The sequence below is a fragment of the Hetaerina americana genome, unplaced genomic scaffold (assembly GCF_022747635.1).
Source record: "Hetaerina americana unplaced genomic scaffold, ioHetAmer1.1.p SCAF_6, whole genome shotgun sequence".
Lineage (NCBI taxonomy): Eukaryota > Metazoa > Arthropoda > Insecta > Odonata > Calopterygidae > Hetaerina > Hetaerina americana.
In genome coordinates, this window is record NW_027287205.1 from 58,586,622 (window position 1) to 58,595,359 (window position 8,738).

Consider the following 8,738-nt stretch of genomic DNA (forward strand, 5'->3'; position numbering starts at 1 on the left):
ATTTACCTGTTCAAAGAATCTTACTTTCAGTTTACAATGCAATTGCAAATTTAATGGAAACCCTTATGTGGATCCCTATATACTTCATTTTAAAGTTATTTTCTTACAACTTGAAAGTTGAAAAAGTCCATGTCAAGTCAAGAGATGGCACCAATGGTACATGTGGAGTTATTTTCAGCTATTAGCATCTTTTGAAGGAACACAACCAAGTTTCAACCCAAAGATGGGTCTGTTAGTCTGTGTTAAGTGTTCGTTGGAAATGGGCGAGTTGGGTAATGTTCTCAAAAATGGATAAAAGAGAATTTAGTTTGTTGAGCAACCTTTATATAAGACAAATCAACTTAAGAGGCTAAATAGAAACCTGATAAACACTAAGGTGAATCTGTGCCTTCAATTAAAATGGTTTATCAGTGATTTCAAAATTTTTTGTTTGGCCATATGAGCTCAAGTGATGCTGAATGTTCTGGGTGCCTTGTTGAGGTCATTAGACCAGAAATCATTGTTAAAATCAATGAAATGGTGATTAATAAGAGAGAAGTGAGGGTATATGAGGTTAGTAATGCTGTAGGAGTCTTGATTGGATGGGTGCATAATATTTTGCAAAATTATTTGAACAAGAGAAAGCTATCTGCACAAAAGGTGCCATACTTTGTTCCAAGACTAGTTTACAGCTGTTTCAGCCAAGTGCACAGGACTTTTGGCATCATTTCATATCCAAAACAAATTAATAGTCCAGCAATGGGTTGTCAGCCAAGAGTCTGCTACAAAGATGACGAAGACAGTTCCTTTAGCTGGGAAGATTATGGATACTGTTTTTAGGGATTCATTAAGATGGGTCAAGGGGACACAATGCATCATTATTAGACTTTTGAAAATGGAGCCGCAAGGAAAGTGTCCATATTTGGTCCACCAAAAAGTCCTGTTGTATCATGACAGTACACCAGCTCACTCCTCTGAAGTTGTGGCCACAAAATTGAAGGATTTACGATTCAAACTCATTCCTATATCCCCTAGTCTCCAGATTTGACTTCCTTGGTCTACCACCTCAACTCCAATATGAAGAAATGGCTGACAGGGAGGAGATTTTATTCAAACAATACAAAAAGTGAAAACATACCTATTTTGCAGAATTGGAACAATCACATTATTTGGAATGGATCAACTAATTGGAGCTCTAGGGACAAAATGTATAAACCTAAAAGGAGACTGTATGAAATAATAATTAAGGTGTATCCTGGAAAATAAGTAATTTTCATTTTTGCTCAACTTCAAAAAACAACACTCAATTGCTCCTGTATGCTCAAAAGCCATGCTAAGTGTGACATATTTCCAATTACTATGCCTGTTTTCTTTTCCATTTTTTGGCATGCGACTCTTCTTATGGTATAAGTTATTTCTAAAGATCATACTTAATCATAATTGCTGCAAATTCCCATGGGATCCTAATGGTTTCATCTCTTGGTCATTTCCTGATATTAATATGACAGATCCCATGACTGTACTTTCCCTCAGAAAATAAAATTAGTGAAATATGATCAGTTACTCTAGTATAGAGTAATATTTACCATTTTAGGGCATAATTGTGCATCCAAGTATAAGTCGTCAAGCCCCTCCATGAGAATATAATAATTTTGGAAAAGGCCTTTATTAATCCAATTATATTGTAGTTAACTAAAACTCTACAGCATCATTTGATAGTGTTTAATCTATGGTGCTTTTAATGTAAAATGAAAATAAGCCATCTCTTATTAGTCCAGTTGAAATGTTAATTTCCTGAAAGCATCCTTAAAAGTATTAGTTGAAGGGTAATTGGTGTCCCTTGCATGGTGCTTCATGTATGTATTTAAAAAGGTTTGTTGTTGAATATTGTGTACTTGGGTATATTTTGAAATTTAATGGCTTAATATTGTTATGATCTGGAGTGACAATATCGAGCAAAACATTCAAATAACCATAAAACGGTTACTTGTAATGTTTTAAATATGCTTCTTGATTTTAATCAAAAGAAACCTGACTCCACAGTCACCAGAAAAAAACTACAGACATCTACAAAACTTAGGTCAGAGTTTAAGGTGAAAAACAGAGGTCAAGAGTTTAAGAACTAATTGTGCATATGTTTTCATTGTTTGACAATCTGTTGACGAGTTAAGTTGCTTGTCACCAGAGAGTTACTTTTTAATGTAATATATCTTGATGTACATTAACTGACATTGATGTTGGGAAACTACTTGCTAAATCTTTTTAATATACTTGAGGTTCTCAACTTTAAGCATTGCTCAAACATTTTTGTTGGTGATAAGAGTAGGATTACAAATCAAAATAATCCTTACTTTTTGTTTTACAGGTTAATGATACCTATAAAATAAAAGAATTTTATTGACAAAAAAATGTTATTACAAAAAAGATATATTGATGAAATAATGTCGAATGCACAATAGATAATTAGTATGCATAATACCCTGGAAAGTCCATGCATTATTTATCCATAACATAATTCGATGAATGAAATTGACCATTAAGAAGACTTGGGGAATATGTAATCCAGAAGGTATATATATGGCCTAGACCACTTATTGAAGAGTTATTTATGTAGTTATTATTTTTGATGTAGAGAGCAATACTTCAACAAAAATATTTGTTGCGGTATTGGAATTTTGAATTCATTAAGAAATAGCTGCAAGTCAACTGTGTAAGTACTCTTTTAGTGAATCTTTGCATCATAAAACTTCCAGAAGCTCTTGGTAAATTGAGCAGGAAATTTTGTTTTCCTAGCATATTTCAAAGCATTATTTGAAACTTATTAATAAAATGGACACTATTACAGAGGTTCTAAATGCTACTGTAATATATCGTGCCTCTGTCAAACATCTTCTCTTGTTTTATGTATGCCATGAATTCAGGTGCATCCAATGATTGCTTGTGAATCTGGGTTAAAGTTCCTTGTCACCTCACGTTCACTTCTGCATAACATTGCTATGAATAATTTATAGCTGCTAATAAGCTCATTAATAGCTTAAAAATTTTTCAGTTGAAGTATTTATTTTATTAGTTATTGAATGCTATACCCGTGGGGCCTATTTCTTGAAGCAACAGGTCAGTGTACAATTTCCCTAAAAATTGTTGATTTAGATTGAAGTTTCACTCTTACTTAATTTATCTTCCTCGCAAGCGGATCTCTCATTACCATTCTGTTCCAATTTGTGAGGACTATTTGATATTTCACATGAAAATGCAATGACTTACCCTGCATAATTTATTAATTATTAATTATCATATGAATACGTTGCACATGAATACTGCATTAGGTATTAACCATTTGGTATTATTTGAAGTTCTATATAACCTTGGCTGATTTTAGAATTTACATGTATTTCTCATAGAAAGGGAACCAGCCACTACTGAAGGAAAAGAAAATGTACTAAACACACCAGCATGATGGCATCTTATGCTTGTATGTGCTGATGACTCATTTGGCTTTTGCCATTCCTGTCTCTGCATTTCAAATCTTTGTGTATCCGTTCTGCCTGCTGTTCCCTGCTGTTGTATGGCTCATGTGCTCCGTAAGTCCAATCAAACATACTTCCACTATGGGACTAAAATTTCGGTTGAAAAATAAAGCACCCTTGACCCAGTTTATTAATTTCTCCTATTCTCTTCATGTTGAATTGCAATCTCCTCTCAATTGACAACTAAACTTCATTATGATATCTAACTTGAGCAAATGGTCAGAAATTACTTTTAAGATTGGAGTAGGGAAAGAAATAGAAAATATGGAAGGAGAAAAGGAGTCAAGTTGCTCTTTCATAAATGATTTTTGATATTTTTCAAAAATTAATTCTGTGTTCTCTATTGCATAGCAACATTATAGATGCCTGGATAATAGAGAGTATTACCTGGTCTGAAATGATGCTTGAATGTTTCAACGTTTGAAAATTGAGTATAATGTACGTTTTTTTAATAACAGTGAGTTTTTCAAAGCAAAAAATGAAACCACTTCTAGGTTTTAATGACTGCTTATAAAATGTAGATTTTATCTCATTTTGGATCACCTGGGAAAAATTTGTTTATCAACAAATTTTTAGAAATATTTACTTGGTAGAAGTGCTTTCATCAATGGCTTGTATAGGGTTCTATCTTAGAATGTCATTCTTGTATTCTGTGATACCTTTTAGGGTAATGTTCGGTGTAATTCTTTACAATATACTTATAAATGTTGCAAGAAAAGCTTTCCATAGTGATGTGAGAATTATGACTCCAAAATTTTCAAGTTGCTTCTGAATTGATCAATCTTGTTGAATAACAGTTTTTCCAGTTAGAATAACATTTTAGTTCTCATCTTTGGAACTGACGATGTTACTTTGAATGCAAGCAAAGCTGACATTCAATGAGATGCAAGAGTGAGCTTAAAAAAATGGAATCACATATGAATTCTCCTCTTGTATGGAGCTGAAATTAATGCCAATGTGTATGAATGCATAGCTCTGTTCATAACATTGTGGTCACCCTGCACTTTCTATACTGCTAAGCCCTTTGTATCCTGCTCCTCTTATGTTAATATTTTCTAAAGGGGACAACTTTTGACCCCCTAAGATGTTAGGGCTGAGGGGGTGAAGAGGAGAGAGAATAAGCCAAGCAGCTTAGTACCCCCTAAATGCTGGATATAAAGTGTTCCTCACAAGGGTTGCTTAGGTTCACAAATGGCAGATTGGGTTGAAAGTTGGCAACCATATCCTCCTTTACTCCTTGAGCTTACAAAAAATCCTTTGTGGGCAATGGCGACCTATAGTTAATGGAAAATGCACATTTATGTTTGTTAATAAAAGCCTAGAGTGGATTTTAATGTCATAGTGGCAAATTGTCTGTGGTATGGTTCTCAGCTGTTTATTTCAAAGAGATGTTGTCAACTTGGAAAATATTTCTCATATCCATTTAGGTTTTTTAATTTTAAAGGGAAACTTTAATACCAATTCTGTCATCATTTATTACTAGTATTCCGTCATTATTATTTACTGGTGAAATAGCCATTTCTGTCTAAGTCCCTACTGATCTAAAATCCTACCTGTCTTATTTTTATCAGTGGGCTACAGGTTTAAGGTTTTAAATTGACCCTGGCCCAGCACACTACTGTACTACCTACTGTAGTGTAAACCCCAACTAGCATGGTACGAAATATCTGTAAAACTCACACTACTTATTACAATAACTCGTTCTTTCACTCTGCATACTTTCTACCTCCAATTCCACTAAAAATGGTTAATATTTTCCTCCCACTACATCGCTTTTCAGCATTCGCACCTCTATTACCGTCTTTAGCATCTCCTTGACCCTCTCGCATGCTGTAAAAATTTTCCTCGGAGGAAAACATCATTTCAATTGAAGAAAAACAATTGTGATGGTAGAATTCGATTATCGTTTGGCATTTTTGCCATACCCATAAGGTCCCATGGTTATTGTCGCGGGAATTGCGGTTAGTAAACCCATAGATGTAAAGTTGGTCAGTCAACATCTTCAGACTGGGGAGCTGGCGTTTGTCCGCGTCCAGTTCCCTTCTTCGCTTCTCTCTCCTTCCCTTGCTTGGCTCCCGGATGAGGCGAAAATAGATGGAGGTGGCGGCGGCGTATCGTCCCGCCTCCCCTCATTTCCCTCCCGGCCTTCCTCCGAACTCTTCGCCCATCCCCCGATTCGCTCACACCATGCTGCTCCGCGCTCACAATGCCACGGGTCCGAAACCTTTCACGCCCTCACATTGAGGGCCGCACCCTACCCCGAAAATACGAGGAAAGAGAAAAAGAGTCCGCCGCTGAGCCTCGACGAAAAAAAAGCGGAGCGCGCGCAATGGACACGTGAAATGAAACTAGAATAGAGCGACACAGCACGTCTCTGGCCTAGAATTAGTCTGTTATTCCGCCACTTAATGGTTACCTCGAACGTTTTACTCCTTTCATTACCAAGGGCCCGATTCTCAAAACTGCACACCAATTCGCAAGACATTTAAAGCCACGCGTGGGTAAAGATTCCAAATCGCGTCGCGGTCTTGTCTACGTACACGATTTTGAATTTAATGGTATTTTTTGCAAAAAATGGTCTAGGTGGGCAAGCAACGAGGCCTGCTGAATGTGCTTAAAGCGTCCTGAAATGATCCGGGGAATTGACGAGAGACAAGTGTTATTTGTCAAAGAGCCACATTTCGTTTGGTGCAAAAGAAGTAGTCAGACGTCATAAGCACGGGCTCTCACATGCCCTCACGCTGTATCCTCTTTTAAAAATAATAACAGTACTTTCTGGTTGAGCCGTCTCTATTCCTTGGAAAACGATTTCCGTATTCCCCATTCAGTAATTGTGTTACTCAATATTATTCATTGCGTGACATCGCTATAATGGACCGCCCGACTAGGATCATTTGCTGGACTGAGAAATACGCTTCGAACATGTGTTGCTGATCATGCTGCCTTTTCAGGCTCCTGCCATGTTCTAAGGGATAGTCCACGCCAGGTTCTATGTGAGACCCACGATTATGTGTACGAAATAGTGCTACGTTTTGTCTGGAATGGGGAGCCCCGCCTAGGAGATGTGAAGAGATCACTTCTAAGCGCAATCGTACGTCCCTCGAATGGAAGACTATAATAAACACCCATTGGTACCTCTCGTTTAGAGGAGGGCATCGGAACCAACAATCCTACCCGACGAGCAATGCTACTATCACCAGATGGCAATATTTTATTCCAGCTAGGACCGGAGCCATGCCTTCCCCGCTCCCCCTTGTGGGTTATTTTTAGCTTTGATGCAATTCAAAATTAATAATGCTGGAAGGCCTGACACTAATTTTAATTATCTGTTGTCTCCCAAGCATGAAATTTTTCCACTTCAGAGTGCGTTGGTGTCTCTTAGTTAATGCAATTTTTTTTCAAATTCAACTGATTTTTCGACTGTTTTTGCAAAAGATATAAATTTGATTTTGTTCAAATATGAAATGCCTCACACTCTTGGCGGTTTTCTAGATCCAGCGAGTATTGCTCAAAATGAGAGCGTTACAAGAGGAAGAGATGGACGGAATACGAATTAAGGATTGATTTTTCTACATAATGTTCTTGACCAATAAAATATGCCTTGTCGGCGTGACGCAAGTGACATACCGTCGGTGCATAAGCAGAGAATGGAAGGGCCCGCAATACATCCGACACTTCCTGGAAGGGTCACCTCCGTACCTCGTCGTTTCCGGGGTTCATTAGTGTAATCCAGCATGCGTGTTATTTTCATCTCACGCCCTCGTCTGCCATCATTATTTAATTCCATTGCACGCCATCGCAGATCGCCATCCTTCAATCGGGGGTCAGGGGAAATATATTCCGCCCGGCGTCTGTTCACACGAGATGCTGCCGTAGAGACCCAAGAGCCCAGGAAGGTAGGCATTTAAAGCGATGATCTCAATTAATACTCATGAGGAGAAACCATTTCAATGAAATGACTCCCGAGAAGACACTAACGAGGTGATAGGGATGCCACTGCGCGCAGGACACTGTCAGAGCAAGTTGGCTACGCTACATGGAGTGGTTCTAGCTAGCATGGCTTCCCCTGTGGCCATGAAGTAGCCATCGTGTGAGCTGAATTACATGAATAGAAGGGCGCTATGGGCACTGTCACGTGAAGATGTATTTACCAGTCACGGCGATTGTTTTAATTTGTCACATATGGTACAAATTATCCACGAAAAACTGATTGGACCCTATCGGGATGTGTGTCCAGGTTTTCCAATCGCCCTGTAATTCAATTAATTGCCTCGTTAAAATAAGGCAATGATCTGCATTCGAAGCAGAGGAGATAATTAAAAAAAATAGTTGGGTGAGGCAGACTGGAAGAAGTGAAATGATTTTCCTATTTAAATCCGCAAGATCAATAGCGCTGGAAGAAGCAAGCAGAATTTCGTAGGCAGAATCAAGGGTTAAAAGGAGTGTGGTAGTCCCGTGGGTAAAGCACTGGGCTACTGGACGAAGGGCCCGAGTTCGACTTCGCGTAACGCTTCTGGGCACCCTCAACCTAAGCTGTGTGATTTTTCGGTTACCACATCTTCCTGAGAAACCACAGGTAGCACAGGGAAAGGAACTAGCCCTCCTTCTACCCTCATGTGTGAATTGCACACTGTTGGGCTTATTATTAGGGGAGCACCAACTTCTCCGATCAAACCAACATGAGAGTTTATAACTGTGGCTTTTTTTATTGTATTTATACTTGTTCACTTATTAGCGAAGGATTTTTTTCGGATATTATACAAATATCTTGATAAAATCGTGTTTTAAACGGAATCGCATTGAGGAAAAGCAATAAGCAGTTTAGAGGTTGTTATTGTGTCGGGACAAGGAGATGTTATGAGGCGGAGAGATCTTTTAAATGCTGAATTTTGGGTGTAGTTGAAATGTCTTGATGCTCAATGCTAACGGTTACAAATCTGAAAAACCTCTTAAAAAGGGGAAATTGATAAAATTAATTTTTTTCCTATGAAATATTGGCATTAAAGCGTGGTAAAATGTAAATCGGGGAACGAGGTTTCCTTGTACCACCTAAAATGTCTCAGACATTACCGAGATAACTGTGGAAGTGGAGAAGCCATGGCCCAACACTCATCGGCCGAATGCTCTATCAACTGGGCTACCGACTAGGCCTCATAGATACGTATAATAAATATAGACCCTAGAGCCGATTCTACAACGCTGCTATGGCGTGACTGTGCTCTTGTTAATAAT